This window comes from Pan troglodytes, chromosome 7, assembly GCF_028858775.2.
Source record: "Pan troglodytes isolate AG18354 chromosome 7, NHGRI_mPanTro3-v2.0_pri, whole genome shotgun sequence".
NCBI lineage: Eukaryota > Metazoa > Chordata > Mammalia > Primates > Hominidae > Pan > Pan troglodytes.
Window position 1 is genome coordinate 57,229,984 of NC_072405.2, and position 12,481 is coordinate 57,242,464.

Here is a 12,481-nt window from a genome sequence, read left to right on the forward strand (position 1 = left end):
CATTATCCCTGCTGTTGTTACATCCCTGTAACAGCTACACATTTTCCTTTTGTAATAGACTGACATGCACTGTGTTGCCAGAGATATCCTGAATTGTTAAGTGAAAAAAAATTTTTTTTTTAGAGATGATCTTGCTCTGTTGCTTAGGCTGGAGTACAATGGTGTGATCATAGCTCTCTGCAGCTTCAACCTCCTGTGCTCAAGCCATCCTCCCCTCTCAGTGACCTGAGTAGTTGGGACCACAGTCATGCACCACCATTCCTAGCTAATTTTTATTTATTTATTTGTTTAATTTTTTTTTAGAGATGGAAGATTCTTAAGATAATACTTCAGAAGTCTTAACAAAGCCTAGGAAAAGAGCCAAACAATTTATTTGGGACCCGAGACTCCGTGAATTCATAAAAGGTCAAGTGCCAGTGTGAAACTTAAGAAAACATCTTCCTTTGTCCGGGCATAGTGTCTCATGCCTGTAATCCCAGCACTTCGGGAGGCTGAGGCAGGCGGATCACCTGAGGTCAGGAGTTTGAGACCAGTCTGGCCAATATGGTGAAACCCTGTCTCTACTAAAAATACAAAAAGATAGCCGGGCATGGTGGCGGGCACCAGAAATCCCAGCTACTTGGGAGGCTGAGGCAGGAGAATCACTTGAACCTTGGAAGTGGAGGTTGCAGTGAGCCGAGATCATGTCACTGCACTCCAGCCTGGGCAACAAAAGTAAAACTCCATGAAAGAAAGGAAAAGAAAAGAAAAGAAAAGAAAAAAGAAAAGAAAGAAAGAATCTTCCTTCTGTTCTCAGTCATGGAATCCTATTTGATCCTAAGCTAATGTCACTCTCCAAATCACCATATTATGTCTACATAGGTAGAAACAATATTTATCAAAGGGAAAATTTCTAAGAATCATTTGCTATAATCATAAAACCATTTGCTGTTTATTCTATTTTGTGAGAAACTGGATTTAAGCAAGGTATAGTCAACTGATTTAAATCACTAAGAAAGAAAGATATTTGCTGTTAAAATGGACACTTCAATCCTAGCTGAGTCCACAGTATAAAAAAGTAAGAGGCAAAAGCCAAACTGTGTGGGTTAAACATAGTAAGCTTGGGTTTCCAGCCTTGCCCTTGGATGCTTTGGCTTCAGGTGAGATCTGAGGAAGTACAGGATGAGGGCTGAACACACTGCTTTCATTACAGACACACTTTTCCCTCAGTGGCATAGTGAGGGCTGGGGCTGGGGCAGGCATAGAAACCATGCTGAATCCAAAATAAATCAGGAGTAAAATTCAAAGTTCCCTTTTGGGGTGGGGTATAATAGATTGGAATATTTTTAAAGAAAATTGAATACCTTGAAACATGCTTCTGTTTTTTTTTGTGTGTGTGTGTGATGGAGTATCACTCTTGTTGCCCTGGCTGGAGGGCAGAGGTGCGATCTCAGCTCACTGCAACCTCCGCCTCCTGGGTTCAAGTGATTCTCCTGTCTCAGCCTCCCAAGTAGCTGGGACTACAGGCACCCACCACCACACCTGGCTAATTTTTGTATTTTTTGTAGAGACGTGGTTTCTCTATGTTGGCCAGGCTGGTCTGGAACTCCTGACCTCAGGTGATCCACCTGCCTCGGCCTCCCAAAGTGCTGGGATTACAGGCCTGAGCCACCGCACCCAGCCAAAGCACGCTTCTTATCTGATCAGGTGCAGTACTTTCTGGGCTACGCGTTGCTGATGAATTGTATGTTTCCGTTTTGTCTGGAGACAAGTGAAGGATCCGTGGGGTTTTCAGGTGGCATACCTGCCCTTCCACCTCTTCCTCTGGGCTTGCCCCCTCCTATTCCAGAAGCTTCCTTTACCATCTTCACTCTCATCTTCACTTCTCAGCATCATTTTAAGGACCTATAGCCAGCAAGATACATAAAATCATTTAGACGATTACTTACAAATGAGCGCAACAGGCAGACGAAGCAAGAGGGTGGCAGCACGCGGCCCAGGCTGGGCCCAGGGTCTCAGAGTCTTGGGTCTTCACAACTCACCTGTGGTTTTCTCCCACAGGGTTGTAGGCCTGGCATGCAAAGACATCTAATTGTGTGCAAAACCTACAAACACCGTGTTGATTTGGGTCACACACACAGAAAGCACCGTTACTACATTTGTTTTGTAATTAATAATGGCTTGAAAAATTTGTTTCTCATTCTTAATGAATTTTTCTTTGAGGGACATTTGAAATCTATTATTTCAAGCTTAAGTCTTGCAAATTTATATTAGCTCTTTGCAGCAATACTTTTCTACCATATTAACATAACACACACACCCTTCTCAGCAGAGCAGCCACAGAACACATATTTCCTTTCATGAGCCAAAAGATTAACATCGTCTTCAAATAGTTCCTGAACTGATTTTTTTTTCTTGTACTGAAGATGTTGATTAAAATGACAGTACTTTACTCTAGCTACTATTTGTTTCTTTTTCTACCATGCTGGAAGAATGAGCCTTTAATCCTAAAGTTCCCCAGTGCCTCAGGCTATCAATAGTGTGGGAGATCCACTTAAGACTATTTTTTATTGCTTTTTTTCTTCTCACGGTAAACAACGAAGTTGGGGATAGGCCGGCAGTTCATCACTGGGTAAAGTTTTAGTAGCTGCACATCTGTGGATGGCCATGAGTAATCATCTCGCGCTGGTTAGGATTAGGCTGCTGGAGGGGGCGACCCTCAGGCTTTCAAGTACAAAGGACCCACCTTGACCTTGGGACGTGGGGGCCTGCACACCTTCCATAGAAGAGCAAGGAGCTTAATAAGGTTTGTTAAATAAGGAATGCAATTTGTAATCACTAGTTGATTCTAACGTATTATAAGACCTGAAATCCTGTTTCCTTTTGAAGACTGCCTCTTTGTAACACCATAACTAAATACGTATATTTCTCTACATGGAAGGCCTCTATGTTCCCTACAAAGTGTGGGAACTTTGTAAAGTGTGATTCCGGGGAAAGTGCTCACAACCCTTGAAGGCCATATGACCAGCGATGGAGAGCCATGTATGGATTTGCCTCCGGTAAGTGCTTTACTACGAGACCTCTGTGTCACAGTTGTAGGCCCTTTCTACCACAGGATTCCAATATTAATCTTCAAGTTTTAGGAGTTATATGTAAAAACTGGAAAAGATGATAAAAGAAAATTGTAAGGTAATTTATTTGAATATTGGAATTGGACATAAGTTGAGCTAATGTGACTGAAGAAAAGGCTACATTTGTTTTCAAATATTTGGATGACAAAATAATGTAGCATTTTATAGAAAACAGATTAAAGAGATAGAAGAACCAATCAAAGTTTGAAATGGATCATGTAACAAGTCCTGTGGATGCTTTAACCTTGAAAATCAGAAACAAGATTTGCAATAGTTTGATCCTGCCAAGGCCCTTTCAGTACTAGAATTTTAGGGCAGTTTTGGCTAAATATTTTCTCCAAAAGAACAAATATTGCTTTCTGACATTAGGATCACACAGGAGATCATAACTATTTGGTAGTTTGAAGACATAATCATTGTTACGTTAGTAAAAATGGAAAAGTACATATTTCTTACAAAAATCCTACAACTTGGAGAACTGCCAAGTACCTGTTGGCCGGGAAGGGAAGCTGATCTGACCGGCGTGCTTCCTTCCCTTGGTGTTGTTTTCTACAGAAATAGAGTAAAATGCCTCCCACAGTGCCACTCCTCCACTGTCAGGCTGGAAGCGCTCCTAGCCCAGAACAGAAACAAAAATGATGTGCCCTTTGTTGATTTCTCCTCATCGTCAAATGGCCAGTGGCCAGGAGGCAGCCCTTGGCAACTAACAATGAAATCGGAAATGGCTTGTGATAAATATTTCCCTTCAAGGCCCTTTTCCTACCACAGCGCTGGTCAGGTTCAAGATGGACATACTCAGATGACTAATGTGTGGCTTTCCAATGATTTGAGCTTGTCTGAGGGATGCTGTGAAAATGAATTATTGTTTTCCCCACATTTAAAAAATTGAGACCAAAACTGACGAGGTAACCACCTTAAAATATTTTTTAAAACTCCACAAATTCAGATGAGCACAGTGGCTCACACCTGTAATCCCAGCACTTTTCAAGGCTAAGGCAGGAGGATTGCTTGAGGCCAGGAGTTTGAGACCAGCGTGGGCAACATAGTGAGACCCTCATCTCTACAAAAAATAAAAAAAATTAGCTGTGTGTGGTGGCATGTGCTTGCAGTCCCAGGCACTTAGTAGACGGAGACTAGAAGATTGCTTGAGCCCATGAGGTTGAGGCGGCAGTGAGCTATAATCGTGCCACTGCACTCCATCCTAGGTGACAGAATAAGACTTTGCCTTAAAACAAACACAAACAAACAAAAATCCACAACTTTAACATCTCATAATATTTTATTTTTAAAACCTTTCTTTAATGCAAGGTATTAAGTTGTGAACACAAAAAGATAATGAAACAGCTCAACGTTGGAGAAAAAATTGCATAAGCCAGTGCCATTCAAGATGTGATGGATATGGAATGTTTAGGAAAAGATACACCATCAACTTTTCATTATGTGGTTGCAATCCTGGGGTTTCTGCTAGTTGGAACCTGTAAGAGGGATCAGCACTAAAATTGTATAAAATTAATACAAATACATAGTATCCTCATCATTAAGCTTTTGTCTATCTTAAACTTTGTTTCACAATGCTGTTTATGACCATTAAATTACTAATGTACTTACTCAAGCTAGGAAACCTTCCTGAGAGGCTTCCCATTTTTGGACTTAGGTTGAATACTGTCAGTTGCTTTGCATGTCTTTGTCCATCTGACAGGTTGCATCTTAGGATAGTATTCACTGGATAGGACATTTCTGTATAATTTACTTTTTTTCTGAGTCAATAGCTTCTTTGCCTTCTCAAATGCATCATGTTTTCTACTTACGGATGTTGGAATCTACTTAGTCTTCTGAAGTTTTGCATAATACAAATTATTAACCATTGTCATCTGCACAATGAGAAAAGTAAATTAACATCTTAGATATTAGTATACTTTATAAAGTAATCATTTCTTGATCTTTTTAGAATAGTAGAGTATATTTTCCCATGCCGATCCTCCTACCTACATGTTTTACAGGTCTGTGAGTAGCAAAAGTGAAGAAATGAGAAACAAGTTAATTAGCTTGCTTTCTTGCTGGCTGACTGCCTGTGCTTTTAGCTGCTTCTCTGAAATTCTGATTGACCTAATCTTGTAATTTAACCTGCTTCATGGCAAACTGGTATAAAATCTATAAAAACTATTTATCAAAATTGTTAAAAGTGGCAGAGGTGCTGGACGCACATGTTCTTTATACCTCAAAGCTTTTAGAAAATCTTTCAACTGGCTTAAGTCCCCACATAGAAGAAAAACCCACCAAGCCTCCTTCCCTCTTCAGATTCTCCCTCAGCCTGGAAGGAATGGGAGTTTCTGCCTCAAGACTGATCCTAGGTTCATTCCCATTTTCTCACCCAACAAAGTCCTGGCATCTTGGCTCCCTGATGTTGATGACTGAAGACACAGGTTGTTACCTGTTTCCATTTTTTAGGTGGAGTACTTCTTTTTTCTTCTTGAATGTTTAGAAAGTATGGTCAAGTTAGACTTGATTTTATCTTGCAAATGTCAATATAGATCAAACAAAAGATTGAATATGAAAATGGATTTATGATTTGGAGGTTTGGTTTGGTGATTCTGTTGGAGGAATTCTGATGTGAAGATTAAGAAGCTTGCTATAGGCAGGATACTTAATGGAAGGACAAGAGGTAGATGGAGCAAAAGAAAAAAAAATCCTTAAATCCCAGAGTTTAAACAAGGTGGTGCTTATAAAAATCATACTTGCTTTGTATAAAATTTTATCATCTATAATTTATTAATCAGTAAAACTGTAGGTATCCTTGATGCCAAAAAAGATTGAAATTCTATTTTTCCTAAACAGATTTTTTGATTCATTAATGTTTTCATGCTATAGAGAATCTGAGTATAAAGTTACCTAACTTTTAAAAACACATAGCGATCATAACGTAATGTCCCAACACACAGGGGCTCAGTTTCTTTGGGCCCTGGGCCTGTGTGGACACTAGAGGTTGGGTATAGAGGGAGAGCTAGAGAAACACACATGTAACCACTTTCATTGTGAACCCCCAAATGAGGAGGCCTCCTGGGAAAAATATAGTTTCTTTGCAAGACTTCAAGATGCATGTATCTGAGCATATCACAGGATCAGAAAGTTACTCTCATCTTGGTCAGTACAAAATCTCTATGACTAAGGCACCTGGGGTGGGCTTTACGGTTTCTAAAACCACTCGTTCCTCTAGGTAATAGGATAAAAGTGGCAGAAAAAGTGATGTCCTTCCTTCCATTGAACCATGTGACCTCATTAGTGTTACTTGATATTATACAACCAGGTTATTTTGGGCCCACTTAAATATGTTTATTTTGATTACTTAGTTTTCTGTGGTAATTTCGTGATTATTTCTTAAGATATCCAGAAATGTACTCTTCCTTCATGCCCGTGCTCATCATAGTTCTGATTTAGTAACCATTTTATTTTAGCTAGAAGATGGGTATTTCAATAATTCGAAATGAGTTAATGTGAGCCTAGATCCCAATCAGATCCAACATTTTAAGTGCTCATAAAAATGTGAAACCCTGCAATAACATTAAATCCCCATATGCAGAGGAAAACAATTCACATTTTTGTGGCACTGGCAGTGAACTTGCAGACATTTCTGCCTGGATTGTCTGTTAAGCCTCCTGCTATATTAATGTAGCTTTGGAAGAAAAGGGCGAAGTTAGGTTTAAAACGTCACATTCAAAACATTGTGCGTATGAGAAATATAACCCCAGGGCCAAAAGTCACCAATGAAAAGAAATTACACTGGTTGTGTAAACACTGTGTTCTTGAGGCAAGGAGGTGATTGTTTTTTGGTGTAAAGGAAAAATCTATTCCATTAGGGGAGGGAGGTGAGGCCTCCTAGAGAAGAGCTGGGAGTGTCAAATTAAAGAGAGGCTGTGGGTGGTGCCGGTTTGCATGTGCCTGAGGGAGGCACAGCTGGGCTCGGGGTCAGGCGCCTTGCGCTGCTATGTTAAGACAGGCTTTCCCGTCTCTACAGCTCCTTCCGGTCTTTTCTTAGCAGGCTCTTTAGTCCACCACGTCGCAAATGGGACGCTGCTTCCTTTGGGCCTTTCCTGACCCTTCCATTGTGGATCAGTCTTCGTTTTATGAGCTCCTTTAACGCTTTGTGTTGATCCCTCAATCTCAATGGCAGCTAAAAGGATGTAGCCTAGGGCACGTGCCCAGACTGTGCGGCTGCCCCGCTGCCCGGTGAGTGGCTCTACTGCGCTCCGCTCCGCCCGAGGCGCCTTCTCATGCACCCCCGGCATTCTCAGGAAGCACTTCTGCCAGCAGTTTACAAAGCATTTGACAGCAGGGGATTGGCCTCCTGCACAGGAAGTATGTGTGGCTGATTACAATCGTGAGTGTATAAATAGCTCAGAATTTAGAATTAATATTCAAATTTGTTGAAAATTGTTGAGAAAAACAAACCCATAGTTCTCAGGGATGGATGCTCTAAGGAATAATAGAATGGAACTGTTCTAAGAAGCCTGCCAATGACCTCTGGCGTAAAGCCACTAGGTAGAGTCATAGGCCACCTCCTTCTCCAATTTTAAGACATAAAAATGCAGGCGACCCCTTGTGTAAGGTCAGTGGGTCACACCCACAGACCCCTCTTAATCTTCTGGTTCTAGATTGTTCTAGAAGAAAACGTGAGTTAAGTGGAGCCCAGTCTCATTTCTGAGGCTCTGCAGGTTTCTTAAGCTTATATGGAAGCCACTTTTCCAACTACAGTGGGATGTGTTATGGAAGTGGGTACTCCTTGGGAGTCGATGTGGTAATATATGTGAATGGGCTTTGCGTCCTCAGGAGACTAGAAGATATAAAAATCCAAGGTATTACTGTAATTACTTGGCCTACAGTTAAATTGAGACTGTACAGCTGTCTCTTGGTATTTATTCTCAGGGAGTTCATCTGCTGTCTAACTAAGGAAATGGGAAAACGATAGGACACCCAGTCCATGTTTCTCAGGAGTGATTTATAAAGAGTGCAATGGAGGTGGAGAAAAGCTCACTGTTTAATACAAATATTTTTTCGTTTAGGCTCAATTATTTTACATAATTTATTTCTTGTTGAAGTCTGTGAATAGATGCAGCTATTTTCTTTGCTAATCAGTGACCTGAAGTTAAAATGAGTGGAGAGGTTTTAGGCACAAGTGTGTTAGTTTTGCTTCCTCCATTTCATGCTTCTCTAAAAGCCAAAGTCCTTGAACAGATGTTCCTAAGATTTTTCCACAATGTAAATAAGTGACCCCTAGAGAAAGAGAAAAACCATAGCATGGAAAGTTTTCGGGAAAAAAACACTTTGTTTTTCATAAAATTATAAATGAAGGTAAATAAATATGAATATGATGAGAATATTTATGAAATTTAAACTTTAACATTCTCTTCCTAATACCATAATAGTTTGGTTTTATTTTTTTACAGATATTTCTGTTGTAATTTTGGTCATCAGAAACGAAAATTTGTTTCTCATTCGTTTTTGACTAGAAACTCTGCTTTATTTTGTATTAAAAGATTAAAAAATCTCATTATTCGTGTTTCCATGACAGCATAAGATTTTTTTTTTTTAAAAAGCATCAGTATTTCTGAAAGTTGTACGGTATTTTCAGTTGCATATCTAGGGAGCAATTATAATTATAGTTTCAAGAGATGGTTTGGAGCTTAAACCATCTTAATATTTGCCAGTAGAATTTTAAGTCTATTAATTCACTAAAAGACAGATTTTACTTTCTCAACCCTGAACCTATAATTTTAAACTTTAGTCAAAACCATATATTCTGTAACCTTCCACTGAACTTTCTTGGGTGCAAGCATATTACCTGTGGAAAGATGATAGCTTGCAAAAGACTCTGAGGGAAGGGGAATATGGAAAAGCAGGTACGGAGTGGCGATGGAGCATTTGACTTGTTCGTAACTAAATGACTCATGATTTGAACTAAGGTGTATCTGCCCCATCCCGCCGCCACTGAACGCAAAGCCGTACAGAAACAAAGATGAGATTTTAACTAAAGGAACTGAGATTCAGAAAACAAGCTAGTCCAGAAAACAAGGGTCACCGCCACTTCACTGCTGTCTCTCATCTGTTTTGCAACATGTGTGGCATCTATCTTCTGGGACAGTTATAAAATATGGGCTAAGGAGGTGAAGTTGCAGGGATGGTAGAGAAATAAAAAAGTGGCAGATATACAAGAAGGGAGGAACTAGCGCAAGTAAGAAAAATGTACAAATCCAATTTTATATCGAGCCGATTGCTCTGGGTCTCATTGACCTTGGCAGGACTCAAAGGGTCATATTTTATGTGGATGAAGCATCTTCAATTTCTCCTGCATCTCTGGAGCATGCAAATGTTTTTTTCCATCCCGCATCACTACATTCCTTATATTCCTCAAAGTTCTTTTATATTAATAGATGTTTCTTGACATCAAGACATGTTTCTTGACATTAAGACGTGTTTCTTGATGTTTTTTGAATCTGTCTTGACATGATCTTTTTTATTATTAAAGAAAAGTACCTTTTTGATTTTGCCTGAACTTTTGAACCTCTAGCCTCTGATATGATACTAGAGCTTTCCTGACAAATTCTCCACTATATTTTAGAAATAGAATAACATAATTAACTGAGTTTATGAGTCACATGAAGTCATCGTCCTCAGATGTCATCATTAAACATGATGGTGCACCTCAGTGTTCTTTTCTTGACGGATTCTGACTTGGGGAGGTCATCCTGGTGGAGTTACTGCACATCTGCACTGGGCGAGTGTTTCTAGCAGGATCATTTTCTTGACCTCATCTTCCCATTCCTTATTGGGAGCTGTATTAATTTAGAGAAGTACACTCAGATGGAGTTAAAGATAAGGGAAAGGGATGGAAACACATTCTGCCTAGAATACTTCTCAGCAATCACATATGAAAGAATGCACAGCTCCCTGGCATGCTCCCCTGTCCCTGGTTCGCTATCACCAGCTGCTGTGCCCCTCAAGCAGTGGATAATATCATTTTCTATGTGTAAGAGATCAGGCTGACTTAATCCTTCAGGCTGCAAGTGGTGATAGCACTTTGTCCCACAGGAAATTTTTCTAGATGCAACATACATTTTTAGAGTAGCTTGGGCCAGTGCTTTTCACATCTTTGACATACAGACAAAAATTAGTAAAGATTTATTGAGTTGCAAATAAGAGAAAACTCTAACAATAAAGACTTTTAGCATCTCAGAAAAAGAAGTCCAGAAATAAGACAGGTTTCAGGTCGGTTGATTCAACACTCATGGGTGTCTTAAAAACCAGGTTTAGTCCATCCTTCCCTCTACCTTCTGTGTCAACCCATTCTCACTTCTGAGAACAAGATGTTTGCAGCCCTTTCAGGTATCACATCCAGACCAAAGGATGTCCAAAGGCAAAAAATGGGCTATATATCCCAGGGTCTCCTTACGAGTACAAAAACATTTCTTAGAAGCCCCCCAGAAAGTCTCCTTTTACATTATATTGCCCAGAAATGGATCACTTACCTAGAGAATCCATTGGCAAGGTGAATATTACCATTATCACTGGCTTAGACCAATCACCACTCACACCTAGACTTGGGGAAAGGGTAAGCTTACCCATAGTGGTTGACATTTAAACTAAATATGCATTCTGCCTTCTGAGAAGAAATTGAAATGGAGACAACCAAGAGTAACTGCTACACTCACAAACAATTTTGAGGAATATTTCACAGAGATCTTAAAACTTCTCTAAATCCCCAGATTCAAACCACAGAAGGAATTTTATATTTGAAAATAAAAATGTTGGCCTGCTTTTTTGTATCTATGTCCAGTTACTGCGATGTGATGACTGTATTTCATAGGCACCCATTGGAATTTCAACATTTTCAGATATATTACCACAAAACAAATATACGCAAATTAATAGTGAACTATGCCTGAGTAGAGAAGAAGCTAAATGCCTCTCATTTACAAAACCAAATTTGTTTCTCATAACATTTCTATGGCATAGATATTAACCCATTTTTCATGTAGACAAATTAAGGCTTAGAGAAGATAAAGGCTTAAACAAAGTCTCATGGCCAGTAGGAATCCAGATTCAGTTTCTTGATATTTTGAAGATATTAATTGAAATGAGTTAACATAATCTGGGCTTCAAGTTTTTTATATAATATGCATATTCAATGTTGCCAGTTACAGATGGTTGGATGCAAGTAATTCATTTACCTTTACTGACCTGATATGGTTTGACTCTGTCCCCACCCAAATCTTATCTTGAATTGTAGCTCCCTTAATTCCCATGTGTTATGGGAGGAACCAGTGGGAGATCGTTGAATCATGGAAGTGGTTTCCCCATAATGTTCTTATGGTAGTAAATAAGTCTCACAAGATCTGATGGTTTTGTAAGGGGAATCCCCTTTCACTTGGTTCTCATTCTCTCTTGTCTGCCACCATGTAAGACATGCCTTTCACCTTCCTCCATGATTGTGAGGCCTCCTCAGCCACATGGAACTGTGAGTCCATTAAACATCTTTTTCTTTATAAATTACCCAGTCTTGGGTATGTCTTTATCAGCAGAGTGAAAATGGACTAATACATGATCCATATTCTCTTGCAGGAAGGGCTTAGTATGTGCATATAAAATAAAAATCCTAATATTCACAATTTGCCTTTCTTGGAGGTGGTGTTTGCAAGTTCCACAAAAGGGCATGTAGGATGTGCACAAAGCATTCATCTTCATCTGTAGATAGTATCATCATAGATGTTAGTTACAGAGCACTTTTCCCCTGGGCAGCTTCAAGCACTCCTTGGAATTTACTCTGGTGAATACTCTTGTGATTAATATTACTATCCTTCCCTTTTGATACATGATAAACAAATGGAAGAAATACAAATGTACCGAGTTGGCTAGTCTTTCACATTGCATAGGCTAGTGAACTGAAAGAAAAGTGATGTGATGGTCCTCATGGAGCAGGGAGCTGGTTGGGCTGGAATGAAAATCAGCCCTCTCCCTTTACTACCTGAGGCTTTCTGCTGGAGTTCAGGCTTCATCTGTCCGTTTGAGATGGCTACACAGAAGGGGCCACCGTATCTATCCTCTGTGCCCTCATGGAGCTTAGCACCTTACTGGAAATGCACACACCTGCAGCTCCATGGTTAAGCAAATGTGTGCTGTTGAGCCAGTGCTACCCATAAGAACGTCTGTGCAGATAGATGCACAGGAGAGGTGAGTGTAGTGGGGGTAGTAGGTGGGGATGCAGAGGCAGTTGGTGGGGATGCAGCCGCCATCCCATGCGGTGGCTTCTAGATGGGGAGCTGTGGATGGTGGCCCAGTGGCAGGGTTTGTAGCCAAGCAGAAACATGTGTGGCCAGAGG

At 40.1% G+C, this 12,481-nt stretch overlaps 1 long non-coding RNA gene across 1 annotated transcript in view; it reads left to right on the forward strand.

Annotated features, from left to right (window-relative positions):
• Positions 1-12,481, forward strand: part of LOC104007594 (uncharacterized) — a 39,543-nt gene that overhangs the window by 16,902 nt on the left and 10,160 nt on the right. The window lies entirely within an intron of this gene.